Raw genomic sequence first — 19314 nt, forward strand, 5'->3', positions numbered from 1 at the left:
GTATCTGCCTGACGTATCTACAGTCAGTGCAACCAACTTCACAAACATGTCTGTAAGTCAATAAATCAAACATGTCTTATTCATCTCATACCCTTTAAGTCCTGCTGCAAGGAGAAATTCTATGTATTTTGGAGCCAAAACCAAAATAAACTTTTCAGCTATTTTTTTTATGAATTGGAAATCACTGGAGCTATAACTTTTAAGAGAGCACTGAAGTTTAAGCTGATGCCCTAAATTATGTAAAATCTCATAAAGTGTAGTACCAGTAATTATTTTCAAATTTAAAATGACAATTTTAAAGAATGTCTTTGATGATGTCTTATGTTCAGGCTGGGCATGGCATGTACATAACACTGTGCAGTTGTAAAAGTGTTAATGGGATTATTTAATAAATCCTGGTGTGTATTTCTCTATAACTATACCCAATATAAATATCTGATGTGTGTGCATTTGTATCAGATATAGACACACATTAATATCTTTATTGGAAAATATAGCTTGTCTATTTAGACCTCATTAACTCTAGATACATGGTAGCCCATTTTGGAATGTGGATATACAAGCTGATTTTATTTCAAGAGCAGAGAATTCTGTAAATGTCCTCTAAGGTTTATATGCCCTACAAACTGAGTTAGTTTTTGATTGATTTCTAGAATTCCTGAATTAAAGATACTTTAAACAGATAAATCCAGTCTGTACAAACACTTGAGATCCTATTAGAAACAGAAGTAAAACACAAATAATTCTAAATGGACTAGTTTGGTTTCATTATTTACAGATTTCTACATAGAAGGGATTTGTCCTTCTCTTCTGCATGTGTGCTTGTTTCAAGTAGAAGAATTTTTTTCTGACAAAATTCCTATAACTCTTTTGATTATGTTAGTAGTATGAAATCCAGTCTGAGAACAGGTGAAGTGCCCAACACTCATCATTCTATTTATACAGTTCACCAATGGATTGAAAAAACTTTAGATGATATTGGATTGCACATTTTTTGTCAGGAAAATGAGATATCAAAGATCTCATATGTCTCAGACAATGTTCTGTGCAGACTGATGTCTTACAGTTTTCTGACTTATTTCACTATTTTGTAGTTCTATTGTCTGGCTATTGTGTTCTCTTTTTGATTTGGAACAGGAAGGTTAGAAAGCAGGTGGCAATTTGCAAGCAGTCTGTGGGAAGCAAAACACAAAATTCTTTATCGGTTGTATGTAGATCCATTGATTTGTTGGATTTCTTTGGTTTAGTCAGGGTTGGACATCTCTACTGAGGATATGTTGCTAGAATGCAAACCAAATTCACACTACAGAGATTAGTATCCAGAAAGATGTAGGCTGAATGTGTCTGTGACAAATGTTGTCATGAGGAGAAGCAAAAAGAATTCATTGGACCTGAGTTTCAGGAGTCTTCAAACAATTTTTTGATCCCAATACTGTTTTCTTCTCTTTTGTGCTTAAGAGAACTTCATGTTTCCGCAAGAAGAAATAATCTTAGAAGGGTGGATGGGTCCAACTTTCTACTGAGTTTTTTATTACCAGGTTCTGCAGGGCAAAGGGGATGCCCAGCTGCTGCTCAGGGAGGTAAAAGCTACCTGGCTCAACCTGTATTTGATACACTGTGGGAGGGTTTCATCCTCAGCATCCCCTGTGCTTAGTGTGGGACTTGCCAGCTCTGTGTTTCATGCCTCACTTGACTCAGATGCAGTGTGTATGTCAGAGAGCATGGTGAGGGGGAAAGCCTGGGAGAGAGAGAGTGGTGGATTCATTCTTCCTTCAAATCGATCAGGTGATAGAAATTCACATTTTTTATGACTATCATTGGTGTGAATCTTCCCATCAGTAACACATTAATATTGGAGATGAGCCATGCACTGTGGGCCAGAGGTGCAGGCGGGTTATTTTTCACACCAAAGCAACCTTAACCCTGGTTAACTGACTGTCTGGGCTGGGTTTGAGCACTCTGAGGACAGTACAGAGCAGCAGAGTTTGATTCTTTGCATTCAGAGCCTCAGTTTCACAGTCTCAATACAAGCATTTTGCAGCAATTCTGAATCTGGGAAACCTCTCCCATTTTTCTTCAAGATACCAGTAACTTCAAGCAGGGCAATGTACTCAGATTGAAAAATGCTGCCCGTGGAAGGAACCTACACCGTGTATTATCTTGATATTGGAGAGAAAGACCTATGTCAGTGCTGGCTAAAGCTGCTTTAAATGGACAGTGAAGGTTTCTCTTGTCGTGGAAGGACACTTAGTTGGTGCAGAAACACATTTGCAGGCTTAGTGTGTGCTCTAAGGGATACTTTGGGGTAATTCTGGAGGAGAGAGAGTTACAGCTTCTTCGCTATCCCTGACCAGTATAATAGATCTCAGTGTAATAAAAGTTGCCCACGGAGATGGATCCCACCACTGATCTTGGTGGTTCTTGTCCAGTGGCTGAGTGACAAACTGGCAATGAAGAATTTTACTGTCTTTGTAATGGTTCTGCTGGCCATGGCTCATTTCCTTCGAGTTTTATGAAGGCTTTGCTCTAGACAGACACTCAACCCTGGCCGTGGATAGAACGGCTGCTGTCATTTGGCATTTATTTCCCAACATCTTGGGCTGGTTGAGGACTTAAAGAACTAAAATGATTTGCTCTTTGAAGCACTGACATGGTCATGAAATCGTGGCACACACCATAAATCCTCTCAGCAGGCCGCTGTTGGTACAGTCTGTTCTGCAGGTCATGTTCTATAAAGATGCATCTTGGGAACGTGTTAATACCATCATCATCACTAGTTCATAGCCGGGTTTGGGGCTGGGGTTTTTTTGGTAGTTTTTATAACCCTCTGCCAAGGCCAGTGTTCCGTGGTGGTGGAGGGACATACAAAGATGTACTGCCTGCAGTCTCCTGTCCAAAAGGCCAAAAATCAGGAGAGCAGAGCACAGGTATAAGGAGCCCTGTGGGTCTTAATCAAATGTGAGCAGCAGGGCAATGGTAGAGCTGCAATAAAATCCCTCTGTTCTAGTCCACTGAATCTCACACTGAGTGACACAGGACTGTGCTACCAAACCCAGTCTTCGTTTGTCTGTTCCCCCCACACACCCCAAGCTCTTTTGATTTATAAATCAGAAGAAAGCTTCTTATTCACCCTGCTTTTCTGTCAGCCTCAGTGAAAAATCACGTCACAGAGTTTTTCCTTTTCCTCACATCCACTTTTCAATTGCAGAAGAGCTAATCTTCCATCCTTAATGGAATTAATGTTTCTACAGATGTAGAAACAGCAAGAGCCCTGACAAAACTCACTTCTTCATGTAGACCATGAGTGTAAGCTTAATGCTCTATGTACACTGTAGGATGTAGGAACATTACATTAGTGTCAATTTTGCAATATTAGTGCCAATTGTATCTGTTCTGATGAAAGTCACGGATACACAGTCAAAATGAAAAGTCAAAACCAAAAAACCCAGTTCAGAGACTGCAACTGTTGCTGCAGTTCTGATAGAATATCATGGAACCATAGAATATCCTGAGTTGGAAGGAACCCACAAGGATCATCAAACTCCACCTCCTGACCCTGCACAGGACACCCCAAGAACCCCACCATGTGCCTGAGAGTGTGATCCAAGTTTTTTTTGAGCTCTGGCAGGCTTGGTGCTGCGACCACTTCTCTGGGGAGCCTCTTCCAGTGTCCAAACACCCTCTGAGGGAAGAACCTTTTCCCAATATCCAGCCTAAACCCCCTGTGACACAGCTCCAGCCATTCCCTCGGGTCCTGTCACTGGTCACCACAGAGAAAAGATCAGCGTCTGCCATTCCTCTTCCTCTCACAAGGAAGTTGTAGACTGACACCAGGTCCTTGGAACAGACATCTTGATTCTTCATAGCTTTCAGGTGTGGGTATGGAAGCTGGATGTGTGGAGGCTCCACTGCAAAGATTGTAAGGAGAAGGGGAATTTCATAGGAAAAGGGGAACTGGTATGACCTGAAACTATGGTGATTAAGAACAATGCCAGCAACACTTCCTTTGTTGCACAGGATGCTGTAAACGAAAAGACTAAAAATTCTTACTTTTTGTTTTTCTGTTTGCTTGTTTTACTGCAGGGAACTTAGTTAAGCCAGTGGGAATCTCTCTAAGTAACAGCAGGCAGCCCCAGTTTTACTGCTGTCTCCCTGGCACTCATCATTGTCTTTGCTCTGGGGGCTCTCAGAGGAAGCAGGTTTTGCTGGCCACTCGGTCATTTTGATGTGTTACACCTCAGCTGAGATCTCAGTTTCAGCTCACAGAAGTGAGAAAGAGATTTTTAAAGCTGGTGTGTGAGCAAATTTTGTTGGCCTTTAAATATGCATGTAATTTCTACAGGGCTTTGGAAAATTTTGCTGTAGCTTACAAATGTTATAACTCTAAAATGCCAACCTGATTGTAATTATAATGCCCCTTTCTCCTGTAAGCTGCAGAGGAAAATAATTCAATTTAATAAAATCACTCACTGTTTAAACAAATGGGGGAGTAATTAAATGTAATGGATACTGTGGTTTCTGTACAACTCTATGAAGTCTCTAATGAAATCTGTAGCTCCATTGTGAAGAAATGACAGATTAAAAATGAAAAAGAAAAGAACAGTAGTCATTACTTTTGTGATCTTCAACAAGAATGTGCTCTGCTCCATCTGCTAGTTCTGCAGCTGTGGTTAACTAATAAACAGTATTCCCAGTCCTGCACTAACTGCATTTGATGTGGCTGGTGCAAAAACAAAGATGTCTTGGCAGAATAAGGTGCTATGTGAGTTGTTAAGGAAGGGCAGCCTTGTCAGTTTTAGATCTGATGACAGCAAAGCTTTGCCTTCGCCATATGGAAAAATAAGCAAATCGAAAACATTTTACTCACAATTTTCTGAAACTGTAAGACACAGTATAGAGAAATAGTGAGAATGTGCTCAATGCTATGGGGTATTAACACAGGCTTTAAAAGCACTCACAAGCTGTGGTTTTCCTTTCCCTTCCCATTTCCAGAGGCTCTATCAGGTGAAACCAGAGAAAAGACCCTCTTGAAATGCTTCAGAAAATTTCTCAGCTTACTCCAAAATGTTAATCTTGGATCTCTCATTGCTCCGGGTGGAAGGTGGATTGCACAGAGACTCCTGTGATCTGATGGAAACAGGGCTGCCTTTGGCCTCTTCCCTGCTAACTCAACGCTCACAGCCTCGGTGGAGCTCCCAAAATCGTGAAGCCTGTGTCCAGGAGCCTTGCTGAAATGTGGTCTAGACACACATGAAGCCCACTGAAAGCAAGACTTCAAAAGGTAGGATCTATGCTATGGTGCTTCTCCCAGTGCCAAAATTTCTAAGTGATTATTTTTCAGAGTTTTTACCTCCTACAGGCTTGACAGGAATTGCAAGTAACAGAATCTCCTTTCTGTTGGCTCAGCTGGGAATTCTGTAGCTTAACTTTAATTCACAAAGTTTAAAACACTTTGGCCTGGATGTCTTGGTTCAGGGACATACCAGATATGCAGGTGGAAGGTTTGTCACTCTCATTATGCATGGATTGAAATGGTTGGCTTCAAAAGTTAATTACTCTATTGTTGTCACAGAGTTGTGCCTGAAGCATCAGTGAGATTTTTTCTCTTCAAGTCACTGGCAAATATTGTTCTGCCAAAGTAGCTGTGAGTCATGCTGGCAGTCACAGTATTGGTTCAAGCCTGGCACAAGGCTTTGACGTGCTGCTCTTTGAAATGAAAGGGAAAATGCTTCTCACAGAAAACTGCTCTGTGTGAAATACTGCAGTGTTGGCAACAGGAAATCAAGGAGATATAATTCTGCTGTCCCTTGCATTTGTTCTGTAGCCATACAAAACTAGAGAGAGACAATTTACATAAGACCTTGTCTAAATAGAGATTTTGGTATTCTTTCTGAGGAAGAATGATAGTTGTCATCATCAGAAACCAATTTACACTGTCATAGCTACATAATGAGTTGTGAACAAATATTTCTTGCTGTAGGTGTATGTAGAAGAGGTCTAACTGAAAAGAGGGGGCAGTGAGTGACCAAGGTAAAGGAAGACAAGGTTGCAGCCAGATTCCAGTGGCAACAGCAAATTGAGGGTATTTGTACCTTTCCCCACTTCTCCAGGGCAGTACTGCCTTGAAAAAACTCTGCTACTTTCCCTCCCAAATGCTTCATTAATCTCCAAGCCTTCAGCTGCTTGCACCTGATTTCTTTTGCCTTTATGAACAGCTTCCTTCAGCTCAGTGAGCCAAGACGTGTTCAGGACCCAGACCACAATTTTTGGGCTCTCTCTGGGGCACAGTGCACAGAGCTCCCCATGGAGCAGCATCCTGCCTGAAGTGACAGGGCCTTAACAAATACAGATGACACTGGAATTCTGAAATTAGGAGGCAGATGGGAGAGCTCTATCTATAGAAAATATAGGCAAGCTGAGACATATATATGTATAGACACATATATAAAATATATAAATATGTATAGATATATGGAACACATGCCCTCATGTACAGCCATGTCAGGCCTCAGTTAGTTTCTAAATTGTGAGTGAACCTCAGGAGGGCCCAGCTCCTTAGTGAGGCACATCCAGCAAGTTTACACCAGCTGAACACTCATCCCAGAGCCTTTCCTGGGACACAAAATGGAAAAGCAGAGAAAAGGAGATTGGTCTTCCTTCCCTTATGAATTTCTCTGATTTGATCTCTCAAATGTAAAATTACAGCTCCTCTAATAAAACAAAAACTACCCTACAGATGAAGCCACATTTTTGGTCCATGTAGCTCCTCTACATCATCTGTGCCACACCAATTTACACCCCAGAGCATCCAGCCTTCTGTTTGTAAACAACACAATGTTACAGCTAATCTAGAGGAATGCACAAATGAACTGTATTCTGTTCAGCCAGTAGCTTGCTAATAACTTTCTAAAATTGTTCTCCAGCATTAATTGAAATCATAAATCCCAATCACATTCAAAGCATAACTACTGTATGCCAGTGGCTCACTTCAGTTCTTAATCATAGTCTTCTGGGGAATTTTCTTGCTGCTTCTTCCTTCCCCCAGGAGTGGCCATATTTATTATTGCAGTTCAAATACCTGGAGATATTTCAGTTGAAAAGCCATATAACATCTCTCTAAGCATGTCAATACGTGTTCAGCTTAATATGAATGCCTGTGCCATTCCCACCGGAGAAAAGTAAAAAATGTCAAGGAAATATATTTAACTTGTTTCTGCACAGAAGCCTGCAGATATCTTGTATCTAAAGAATATTTAAATTCTGTTTTGTTAAGACAGGATACTTACATTATACAGTGGAGCAGCCAGGAGGTTATAGTCTCCACTAGACAATTTGCCAGGCAAGAAAGATGGCTTAGTTGAAATGTTGACAGCTTTATTCTTGTGGCTTTGGCAGAAAAACAGGCAAAAAGATTGCAGAGGCGGCAGGATAGAATACAACATGAAAGTTCAGAAAAATATTAACTGGTTGTAAAATGAGTGGGTGGATGCACTAAAGGAGGTGGCATTTCAGTTGTATAACAACTTATTGCAACATGTTTATGGCCAAATTATGCTCTTTTTCTGTGCTGTATTTTTGCATCTGCTGCCCAGCTCCAATGGAGAGGCACAAAATGTTTATTTGGAAGGAGAAAAGGGCAGTAGCCATTCATCATTTTCCCCTGAATCATCCCATTGGCCTCAGTGAAGATTCCCCTGAGAATTTTATTCCATTTCTACTATATTATCCACTGTGATTTTACAGATCTGCTTTTATGTTCTAGATCAGCCACTTGCATAAGGCCCCTACAAATATCCCTGACCTGAATGTGGGTTTAGAAGCCATAATGCAGGGCACAGCAGGGGAGTGGGGATGCCAACTGTCATAGGGGAAAATAGGGTTTGATATTACCATCTTTCTGTCTGAGACAGATCAGGCAACCTGATGCCTCTCCACAGGCATGTCCTTGGGCCATCCTGTTCTCCTGGGCATGACAGAGACAATTCCCCTCCCAGGGGCTCCTTAGCCAGAGCGAATTCAAAGGTGTGTGTAGTGATGGTTGCACTGAAGAGGTTTGGACTCTTATTCTACTTATAACTCTAAAACAGCTTTCCTTGGCAATCCTCTGTGCACTTCACTGGCAGTACAGTCTATATTGTAAAGAGCATTAGGCATGAACAAAAGGAAAGAAAAGATATAGGATTATTCCCACTTCAGAATGGGGAGGTGAGGCATATTTTCCTTTTCTTCTCCTTTTCACAAGTGTGGAGGCTTTTAGGGAAGGACCCTTGGAGCAGCTGTAAAACATTATGGGGGAAATTGGTTTTGTCTGTGCTTCAGGTGGGGCCTCAAGAGGTAAATTTTATACACTGAATAAACAGGATCTTGGAGTGCTCCAAAGCCCAGTCCGCCGCATTGTTCAATATCCAGTGGAATAATTTCTGCAGCCTTGGAACTAGTCTAAGTTGTTACCCTAATTCTGAGGTTTCTAGAGCCACCAGTACCAGTTTGGACCCCCATGCCTCTCTTGGTCCCCTGGAACTTAATTTTTAGCTTCCCAGGGCTACATAGTAGCTTCCCAGTCTGATTCTCTCAAAATCTGCCCTGTTTTCCTGGGCTAAGTTGAAAAGGGAAGGTTTTCTGAACAGGAAAATATATTTGCATGATTTGGAGAGGGATAATGAAAAGCCCTACCCAGTGAGATCAGTGAGAGTTTGGTAACTTAATGGTAAGGATTTCTTTAAATTTGGATCATAGAAGTAAGTGTGGCAAACCTGAAGACCTTAGACAGTTTAATTGGAATTTAATCACCAAGTTTTACACTTTCCTAAATCCAAAAGGTGACAGCCTAGACAGTCTTCTCAAAGTTGCTGAGTTTTTCTGTTTCAAGGGTTCAAAGGTTATGTGGGAATTTATTATGGTAGTAATAATGGCCCAGATAATAAATAATGGAAGAGCCAAGGTTCAGTGACCAACACAGGGAAAAACAATATAACAACCACCATGGGAAAAAGTGAATGAAATATAAACTACAAGACCAGGGACAGTTTATACTAAAAACTGAAGACTAGTGAAGAAAGAAACTCAAATAGCAGTTAGAAAATTGTCAACAGGGTAAGAGAAGATACCAAAACCAGTTCCACAACTAGAGAGAAGGTCTGTCTGCTTTGATGAGTTCCCAATAGCCCAATTCCCAGGAATGTGGGAGTCCTGATGAAGAGACAGCTGATAGAGAATAAGTGTCTAGAAAGTGGGTTTGTTTTTCCCTGTGGAAAATATGGTGCTTTTTCTCTAAACCTAAAACATTTTTACATTTCAAAGAGAAAAGATATTCCCAGGATACTTTCAGTAGCAGAATTTTGGTGAGTTAGAGACCAATTTTTGTTAAGAAAAGTCATACAAAAATGTTGTACCAACACAGATCCTCTGGGTGCTCCCTGCTGACAGAGTAAATAGTGAGATTGGAGCACAGCTTTCAAGGAGCAAGTGCAACAAAGGTCACTTTCCTGGTGCCAGTCTCCCTGATATCATTCCAGTCAACCACCTGAACCAGGCATTTCTTGATCACCACTAGCTTTTTATAGCCTGGACTGAGCTTATTTACTGAGCTCTTCTCTATGTTTTCTACAGCACTGTTTACTGGTTCGAACATGGTTCCATTGCATGAACATTTTATTTCCCATTTTTACTGGTATACCGTGTGCAGTTTGGCTTAGAGAAACTTGTTTTTTCAATAAAACATCTATAGAAAGTTATTGCCAGACATTTAATGGAACATTTTTACAGTGATGGAGTTTTGTCAGAAAAGCAGCAATTGATTGTGTCTGTGTGTAAAACTGATGTGTGTGAACATTTCAGCCCCGGCACAAAATAAAAAGAGCATTTGAAGTTCTCTATGAGCTAAACTACCCTCAACATGAGATATTTTAACAGATACATGGCTTGAATTCCTCCATAAAAACCTCAGAAAACTTTCAGGGAATGTTAGACATTTTTTTTCCCTTCATTCATCTTTGTGCAGCCCAGGTGTTTGCTCTGCACTTGGTGTAACTTTTTAGTGCTGTGGAAGAACAATTCCCATGGGACAGTTTTTTTCCCCCAGTTATTCTGCAGGTTTCCAAAACAAAAGAGAAAAAAATACTCTATAGCTAGTGAAGGAAACTGAGCTTTCCAGGTGTGACTGGGATACCTTTTACTCCTGTGCCTTATAAAACTTGTTCCTTTGCTTGTACCTGGGACAGGTGCACGTTACACCTCCCACAGCTACAGCAGCAGGACATGAAGATCAAACAAAATGATAAAGTTTGCTCGTGGAAGTAATTTATCTACCTGTGCTCTAATCTAAAGAAGGTTAACTGGATCTTTTATGAATTTACAGCTATTCTGAAACTGTAAATTCTGAAGCGTTCAGAGATTATGAGATGCTCAAGGAACAGAGTAAATCTAACAAAAAAAATTTCTAGAAACTTCCACAGGGGTCAGAAGCTTAGGCTAGTTCCCCATTCATGGAATACTTCGGTGTTTAGTTTCCATATTGCAAAAATACATGAAATAAACAGATTAATTACAGTGTAGTGCCTGTTCAGTATTTTCTACATACAACAACACATGTCAGTGGAAATTCCACCTTCATGGGTTTTCTGTAGAGATGTTCAGTTCCTTGCTCATGATACTGCAAAGGTTTTAAAGACTGGACTTGGTTTCAGAAAACCTTCAAGTCAACCTATTGCAGAGAAGCCTGTGTTTCACATGCATCCCACCCACTGGAAGTGCTGTGCTCGAAATGTCTCTGGTTTATCTCCCTGCTGTTTTTATCTTCCTTCTGTCACGTTGTCGTTCCTTACTGACATGGCTAAAACTAGGGTTATAGTGGGAAAAAGGTACTGGGTAAAGGGTATTGTGAGCAAAGTGGGAAGCAATGCAGGAGGCAAAAAAAGAGACAGAAGTATTTTCTGTGCAACTCTTTCAAGGACTGTTCACTTGGAATCCCAGGACACTGCTGTGATGTTTGCTGCATTTTTACAGACCAGAGGGGTATTTGCACTGTGAGCGCTGCAGCACTGGGAGGATGAAGAGCTTTGGTTACTGGGCTGTTTGTGAACTCAGTTCATGACTCAGGGGAGACATTTTTGCTCCAGTGACCTCTAAGCTGCCTTTAGTTTATTGATCGCCTAATAGAGAAAATTGATTTTTAACTAACTCACCAGTTTTTAGACCTGAACACAGTTGTCACTTCCAGTAAGGGTACTTTTACTCCATCATATAAGTTGTCTCAGTCATCAATTCATTCTGGATGCTGCAAAAGGGGGGGATGTGCCAAAAGGCTTGGCAAGGAGCCCAGACTCAGAAGACACAGCCCAGGACAGTCCTTGGATGAAATGTGTTTAATATTATGTTACACCTCTCATACATGCTCTGGTCTTGGCAGAAACAGCTGGCTATGCCTAAGGGGTAGTAGGCTGAAAATAAGAAAAAGCAAATTCAGGGAATATCAGGGAAAGATGTCAGGTAATATCAGAGGAAAAATACTGGGGAGACATTTCTGAGGGGAAGTGCCTCACTTCCAGACCAGACTTTCTCACCCTGAGACCTTTAAAGCTGAAGTCAAGAGGTAGCTGAAGATATAATATACAGGAATATTGGTCTGAACAGGGCCTTTTCCAATTCCAATATCCACAATCTAAACTGAAAGATTTCACAGGTAGAACTGTTGCACCATATTTCATAAATGTCCTTCTGTAAGATCCAAGTTCAGGGTTTCCAAGTTTCATTCCATTGCTTATTCTCAGCTCACCTGTATCCTTGGGAAGTGTCAGCCAAACTGAAAACCAAGGTGGGAGGTTTAAGCAGGGGGTGACACTGTTTGGTTTTTCGTTTTCAGGCTGTTTAATCAAAATTAATTCATTAAATTTTACAGGAAAAAATGTACTATTGAAATAGAAAATGAAGGAGCATCAGATAGAAATGCCAAAATGAAACATGAGAAGAGCAAAGCAAAATGCATTTTATTTTTAAGAAGAAAAATACTGGAACTAAAGATTCCAAAATTTTCAGAAACATCCTTTTTTTGTGAAATTGAAAATACTTCTCTGCATCAAACCAAACTGGTAAGTCTGTGCCCTCTTTTCCAAATTCAGTCTGAAAGAAACTTTAATTTTCTGAGTGAATTTAATATGTGTGATTCTTCCGTATATGATTCTAAGTTCACTGTGTAAACATTAATGTATTCTAATTAATGTAATGACATGAATAGCTTCAGTGACTTGACTGAAGTTGTTTAGGATAATGGCAAGCTCTGCTGGGAAGGCTGTTACTTGCCTGGTAAGCTCAGCCCATGAATCTGGAGGATTCAAACCAGCCATTTGGCATCAAAAATATCTTAGTTTGGAGAATCCCATCTCATATATTGGGGTTAAAGTTTTGCAGTCTATAGGTGATCTGGAATATATAATACTATGACCAGATGCAAGTATGGAAATTGTAGGTTAAATTCTGCAAATATTTACTTGAAATGGGTGGTAAAATGTGTGTGGATGCACCAGGGCCAGGAACTGAAAAAACAACTATTTATTTGGGACACCCATATCATGAAAGTTTAACTTATCTGGTGTGGCACCCCACAAAATTCGTGCTCATAAAGAACCCTAGGCCCTCCATCTTGGTTCAGATATTTTTGTTCCCAGCACAGACATTTCCTGACAAATTTCTTTGGACAGATTTTTTCCCCAGTACATCTGAGCTGCATCTCCTCTCATGCCAAACAAGACTGTGAACTGATAAAAGCTAATCTGATGCAGTGCAACCTGGTGCCACAGATGAAAAGCAGCAGATGAAAACATCTGAATTTGACGAAAATCCTTCAGCAGGATAACAGGGTATCGTGCAAAGGTGCTGCTGGGAAGGATGGAGCGTTTGAGTCTTGCTTCACAGTGACAAAGTCAGGGGGTTACAAAGATCATGGTCCAGAGAAAGGGTCACGACACCTTTTTATTTATACATTGGCACACGCTGAAATTTTCATTCTTACGGATTTTGTCCTCTTTCTTGATCTGTCAGCTACACAAAATTCAGATTTAAACATCTCGTTGAGCTCAGAGCTAGACTGCTGTTGTTCAAGAGATGGAAAGTAAAGAAAATAACAAAGCTCTAAAGTACTTTCCTGGCTTTGGACCATGTCTTAGTCTATAATTTGTGAACATGGGGACTTGCAAATGAGGTAAAATCATATTGCAAATGTCTACAGGCAGGATGTGGCTCTATATTTACTGATAGCTATTCTAAAATATACATGCCCGTCTCCATCACATAAAGTGTGTAGCTAAGTGTAACTGGCAGCATGGCAAATTTTAGAGGATACTTTTAATTGAATGCTGTAGTTTTAGATTATATATCACAAGTTTTACTGTTGTTATGTACTTCACAGTATTCTCTGGGGGGTGAGTGGGACTGCAAACGTGTTACAAGAACATTAAAATGTAATGTCTTGAAATTGTGTCACACAAAGGAAAACTCAAGCATATTTGTTGATTATTTTGAGAATGTGTTACCTCTGAAATTGGACATAAATGCACCTGCAATCTGCACACATGGAGTGCTCCCTTACTCTGCAGCAATCTCACTCAGTTCTCTGGGACTGCTTGAGAAAGACAACACGATCCCTGGCTAAGGAAGAGAGCCTGATTTTTGCTGTTAAATACACATCTTGACCTCATCACTCCTAGATCACGCCGTGGACAGATGTTAGTTTATTAAAGGGAAGCAAACATCCAGCCCAAGACATTCCTTTTAATCTCTTATCTGCATTTCTTTCTTGCTTTTCACTGATGTTCCAGGGTGTTTTAGGCTCTTTGTGTGAAGCGTTGCCCCCTGTCAGAAGCAATCAGACATGTAATAGACTGTGGGCAACTTGGCTCATTTCTCAAGCCTCCAAAAGGCATCAAAAGCTTGCTCTTTAAAAGATGTGCTGTTTACATGCTGGTCTAGTTTGTTCTCAATAATTTATTACCAACTAATATCTTTTTTTTTTCAGTCTAGCTTATTCTCAGTGGAGGCAGTTGGATTTTATCTGAAGGCACGGTTTTTGTGAGGATTTGGAGTAAAGAACCCTTAATAGTTTATCCATTAAGGATTGCAGTTTGACAGACTTGGGGTTTCACAGAATTAATTTTTTTCTCTTCAGTGAAGAATTTGTCTATTAAATCCATTTAAGTAGGCAAATAAGGAAATAACCAATTTATAAAATATTTTTAAGTATTAGCCAAATATACTTGATTTCTTATGTTCATTAGAATTTTATGTTGAGTTTGAATTTGCAACTTCATTTAAAGGTGTTAAATGCTAAGGATTGTCTGAGGCACTACCTGTGCTGTTTCTGTAGAAGGATCACAACTGTTTATTTTATCATGTTAAGGAAAAAGAGTTTTAAATTGCATTTTACAAAAACCCATTGAACATTTTCAGGCGGGATCACTGATTAACTAAATAGTATTCTCTTCTAAGCTCTTATTAGTACTGACTTGAAGTTTATAAAGTTTTAGTCTCTGAATCAGTATGCAAAAGTCACTCCAATAATCATGTTTATATTGCACTAACCTCAGCTATATTCCTAGTGAGAGCCTGCCTTTCTCCATGGGCCAGCCCAAAGCTTACCAGAGATACATTATTTAAATAATTTATGTTCTTTTGATTTCTCCAATTTGATAGATTACATATTGCAGTGTCTACTGTGCAGCATGGTTAACAGCAGATGCTGTCCTCATATTCATATTGTGTATATGTGTGTGTGTGTATACATATGTAAATATAAACTTTTTTTCTATGTTCCATTTATAAATTTTGGGTTTCTCGCATCTTTCTTGTTCTTTTTTGTTAATTACATGTCTGTTACATTATGGTGAACTTGTGCTTTGGCATCTTTTACAAGAACACCATTTTCTTGTGCAGTTGTTCCTCCAAAGGTTAGAACTCCCAAATCTTATTTTTGATGGCCAATTTTCTGAATTCAGATGGACAGAGAAACACATGTCTGTTGGAGAAACCCTTTGGCCATGATTTTCAGTTTCCACCTTTCTGTTATTTGTGTGCTGTCATTGACAACTCGGAGTCGCTGCTGGAATAGCTGGTATGTACAGAACAGTCTGGAATAGCTGGTGTGTACTGAACAGTCTGGAATAGCTGGTGTGTACTGAACAGTCTGGAATAGCTGGTATGTACTGAACAGTCTGGAATAGCTGGTATGTACTAAAGAGTAGCCCCTCCATCCCCTCCTCCAAAGTCTTTATCTTTGTTGTCTCTTTCCACCTTCAGCATTTTGATCGAGCCAGTTTATGCATCTTGAAGGCAGAAATCCCTCATGGAAACATTTCACTTCAGCTCATTCATAATAAGTATTGATAAAACCTCTCTCAGGATTCAAAGGGCCCCTGTCATTATCCCTGGCAGCATCTGCCCGAGCTCCCCTCTCCACCCACATCTGGTGGGAGTGATGAGGGTGATGCATAATGCAGGAGTGGAGCTGTGCTTGGGCAGGGGCTTTCAAGGGGGTGTCTGTACAGAGATCTCAAAGGTGCTGGCCTGGAGAGGGCACCCCCAGGCATCCATTAGGCAGCTGTCTGGGTTATTGCTTTAGAAACGTTTCAGGAAGTTTTAATATCCTGCAATTCAGCCTATGTTGCTGCTCACTGCGTTCTGGTTCCCCGACAAAGTCGGCCTCAGTGGAAAATCCAAATGAACCCAAGTTGCAGGAATCCCCTTTCCCTGGAGCAGAGACTCCCACGTACTTCTGGAGAGCTTTGTGGGCTTGGTTTTACTGATGCTACATTAGCAGTTCACCCCCTTTGTGTTTCTGCTTTTCCAGTCTGGTATTCAAGTACTTCCTCCAGCAGATTAATTACAGAGGAAATATCAAAGAGATTCCTCTAAATCCAAAGAATATGCTTTAACCTAAAGTGAATACATAACACTCCTGCTGTGTTTCTTTCTGTACACAAGTGTGCTTCCTACTCAGAAGGATTCTAATAGATATACTTGTATTTATCATGTCAGGACAAAGTTTTGATTTGGCAAAGTATATTTAGACCTTCAAGTCCTTTGTTGAGATAAACAGAAGATGTATTAACATCGAAGCAACTTACACCAGAAGAACCTCAGTGGACTTCTGTCTGGAGAATAAAGGGTGTCAGGAAGGGGGTTTAGTTTGATTTAGTGAAAGTTCATACTTGCTCTTTTCTGACAAACAGAGATGTGAACTCAAGATAGAAAATTAGCTCCATTGCTAACACTAAAACCCCCTTGTGTCTGAAGATGTCTTGAAATCTGAATAAAAACATAGTGCACCAAAGACTGGAGCTGCAAATTGAAACATCTGCTGGAACTGAAGAACTGTTCCCATCATCATGTCTGGAAAACCCTCTTCCCACTCTTCTTTCCTTTGTTTCTAAGCAGTCATACATGTACCTCAAAAATAAGCCTCCCACAATTTCATTCAGAGACAATCTCCTTCCATTTGCAGGCTGGCACATTTTGGCTACCTATAAACCCTGGGAGTGAACTCACAGACTCCCATTTGGACCTCTTTCTCTTACCATGCTCCTGCAAACTGTGACCCCTGCTCAAAGCACTATTGATTTTGGTTTGATTTGACACAGACACGAGGGGACGCCAGAACAGATCAGACAATACCATCAGGACTGTAATAGCTTCATCATTAAGCAAATCCCAGCTGTGTGCCAGTCTGGCTAAATCTGATTATCCCCTTACTGAGTCATTGTTTTCCACCGGAGCGTGCCTGGATCTCACAAGAGCACAGTCCTCGTGCCAAATGCTTTTTGCCTCACACAACACATTCTGTAATACTTTTTTCTTGTACCATAGGAATGCAGCTTCTCATTAATAAAACAACTGTATTGTTGGGGAAGGGGATGATTACTCTGACACCACGTCTACACTGCTGAAGTTCAAGTGGTGTAACTAGAGGTCTTCCTGATTTACCATGCTGTGTATAAGGACAAAACCTGAAAGAACCAGGGTTTTGTTTCTGGCATGCATGAGCCACAGTCTTAAAATAATAAAAATGAGTCTTGCCAAACAACCTCTAGATGGCTCTTGAGGCTTGCTTTGTCAATTAGCAGCCACCTGAAATAAGTCTGCATCAGTCTGTAACAAGATTTTGCTATTAATCTATTACTTCTTCGTACAAAACATGAAAAATTGGGGTCTTTTGCATCCAGTGGGAAGGCTTCAAGAACCCCTCAGCTGAAGAGAGGAAAAATGTTTGTTGTCTTTCTATCCAGAAAGTCTTGACTGTGGATTCCACCTGTGCTTATTTTGCTGTAGTTACTACGTATTTATTCACTCAGGTGTGCAAATTACCACTCTCGATTGAAGCCCCTCAGGAAAAAAAGCACAGCCACCCATAACCCAAAGTAGAACTGCTTGCAAGCATCTGATTTACTCTCTCTTCAGAAACTGTGCTTAGAGGAGTGCATCCCTTTTTCATACTGCAAAGGGCATCTGATGTTTGTTCCTGATTCACAAAGGAGTGGGGAAGTAGGGTGAGGAGGCAATGAAGAAAAACCTATTCATAGTTTTAAGGGGAATCACATCATATCAATCCATGCTTCATCCAAAGCTGATCCTGTGAATTACTTGCTGCTCAAGGTGTTACTGAGAAGATCATTTTGGACATGATACTTGTAATCCAAAGGGACACAAAGGAAACTGGCAACTGGGGGGGTAAAATCCACTGGGAATTTTGATCTGTCAGACAAAGAAGTGTTTATACCAACAAGTGCAATGCAGTGCCCTGTTAACAATTAAGAGCTCACATGCCTCCCATAGTGTTTCCTCTGGCACAGTAAACAGACATTTCTATAAGCCAGGCATTATATGAGCTATATACTTAACTTCACTACTAGCTGCTTGGAATTAATTTATCCTCTAGATGAAAATATCATCATTAGAATCCTAGGGCAGAGAAAATATTCCTTCCTCCTTCAACCAAATAAATGGCCAAAATATTAAAAAAATATCCTTGCACAGTATTTAGTTCTTGCACAGTTTATTTGGAAAACCTATTAATGCTTTCAAGATAAAGGAAAGTTTAAAGATGTTGCCTGCAACCAAAATGTATGTATGCTTTTTCCCTTATGTAGTAAGAAATTATACACCATTTAATAACACACTGAGGTCCTCCACAACTAAAATACAACAAGCTGATTTAGTATTAAACAAGTACTATGCAGCAAAGAATTCAATGCATTCTTTGTTGCAAAGCTTAATATCTTTGTGCTATGTACATTAAGAAAACCTGTAAAATATTTATATGGTTAAATACAATACAGAACTGGCCAATAGAGACAGTTACAGTAATTCCCTGTAATTTTTTTTGGGGGGGAAAAAAAGAAAGGTGTCTTTGTACTTCAAACGTTCCATCTCAGTCAGAGCAATGGATATTTGGATGTAAATCAGCATCCCTCCACAGTGATGGAATGCACCTCTGTGCAGGAGTGAGGGACACATTCCTCCCCTGTGAATACACTCACACGATGTGTTTGGCACAAATTCCATGCATAGGACTCTTCTTTTTGGAAAAGTTTTGACGAGAGGGCTATTCTTGAACAGAGAATGATGCAGCACTTGACCACCTTTCTATGCTTGGACTTTAGCTCGCAGCCACCAAACGGTCTGTGTCTTTTGTTATCTAGAGCTGAATATGCAGAATGTAAGGAAACATCACAAAAGATACTGACAAAGAAATCAAACTCATAATAGGAATGGATCTTCTGACATAAACTTGTTCTGAACTATCTCCATTTGGAAATACTGCCCAAACTGAACTGGGAGCAGCTATCTGTGCTTAAAACTGAAAATCACATTGTCAACAGTATTTTGGCTTTATATAAAAATCATTCTGCCTTGCTAAGACATTAATAGGTGTTTCATTCTTGAGACAGCATGCAGGATTAACCAGCAGATGCTCACCAAAAGCAGAATCTCATTTTTTCAGACACTGAAAGAACTGAATGCATGGGACCAATTTAGAGAAATCCAGTCCAATGTCACTTTCTTTTATAGGCTATATAAATAATTATGGGGAAAAAAATCATGTAACCACAAAGCAATAACATGACCTGCAGATTACAAGGTAATTAAACTTGATGCTATCAAGTACAGTGCTCCAGAAATAATTTACCTCGTGGTGTGGGGAGCTAAGATGTTCTGATGTTTCTTGCAAAAGCAAAATGAATAAGCATTGGGAGTTCTGACCTGCCAGAACTAAGGAATTAATGGCTTCCCTACCTGTACCTTTCACTTCTTAACACTCTTGATGACAAT

Source organism: Pseudopipra pipra, chromosome 11, assembly GCF_036250125.1.
Source record: "Pseudopipra pipra isolate bDixPip1 chromosome 11, bDixPip1.hap1, whole genome shotgun sequence".
Taxonomy (NCBI): domain Eukaryota; kingdom Metazoa; phylum Chordata; class Aves; order Passeriformes; family Pipridae; genus Pseudopipra; species Pseudopipra pipra.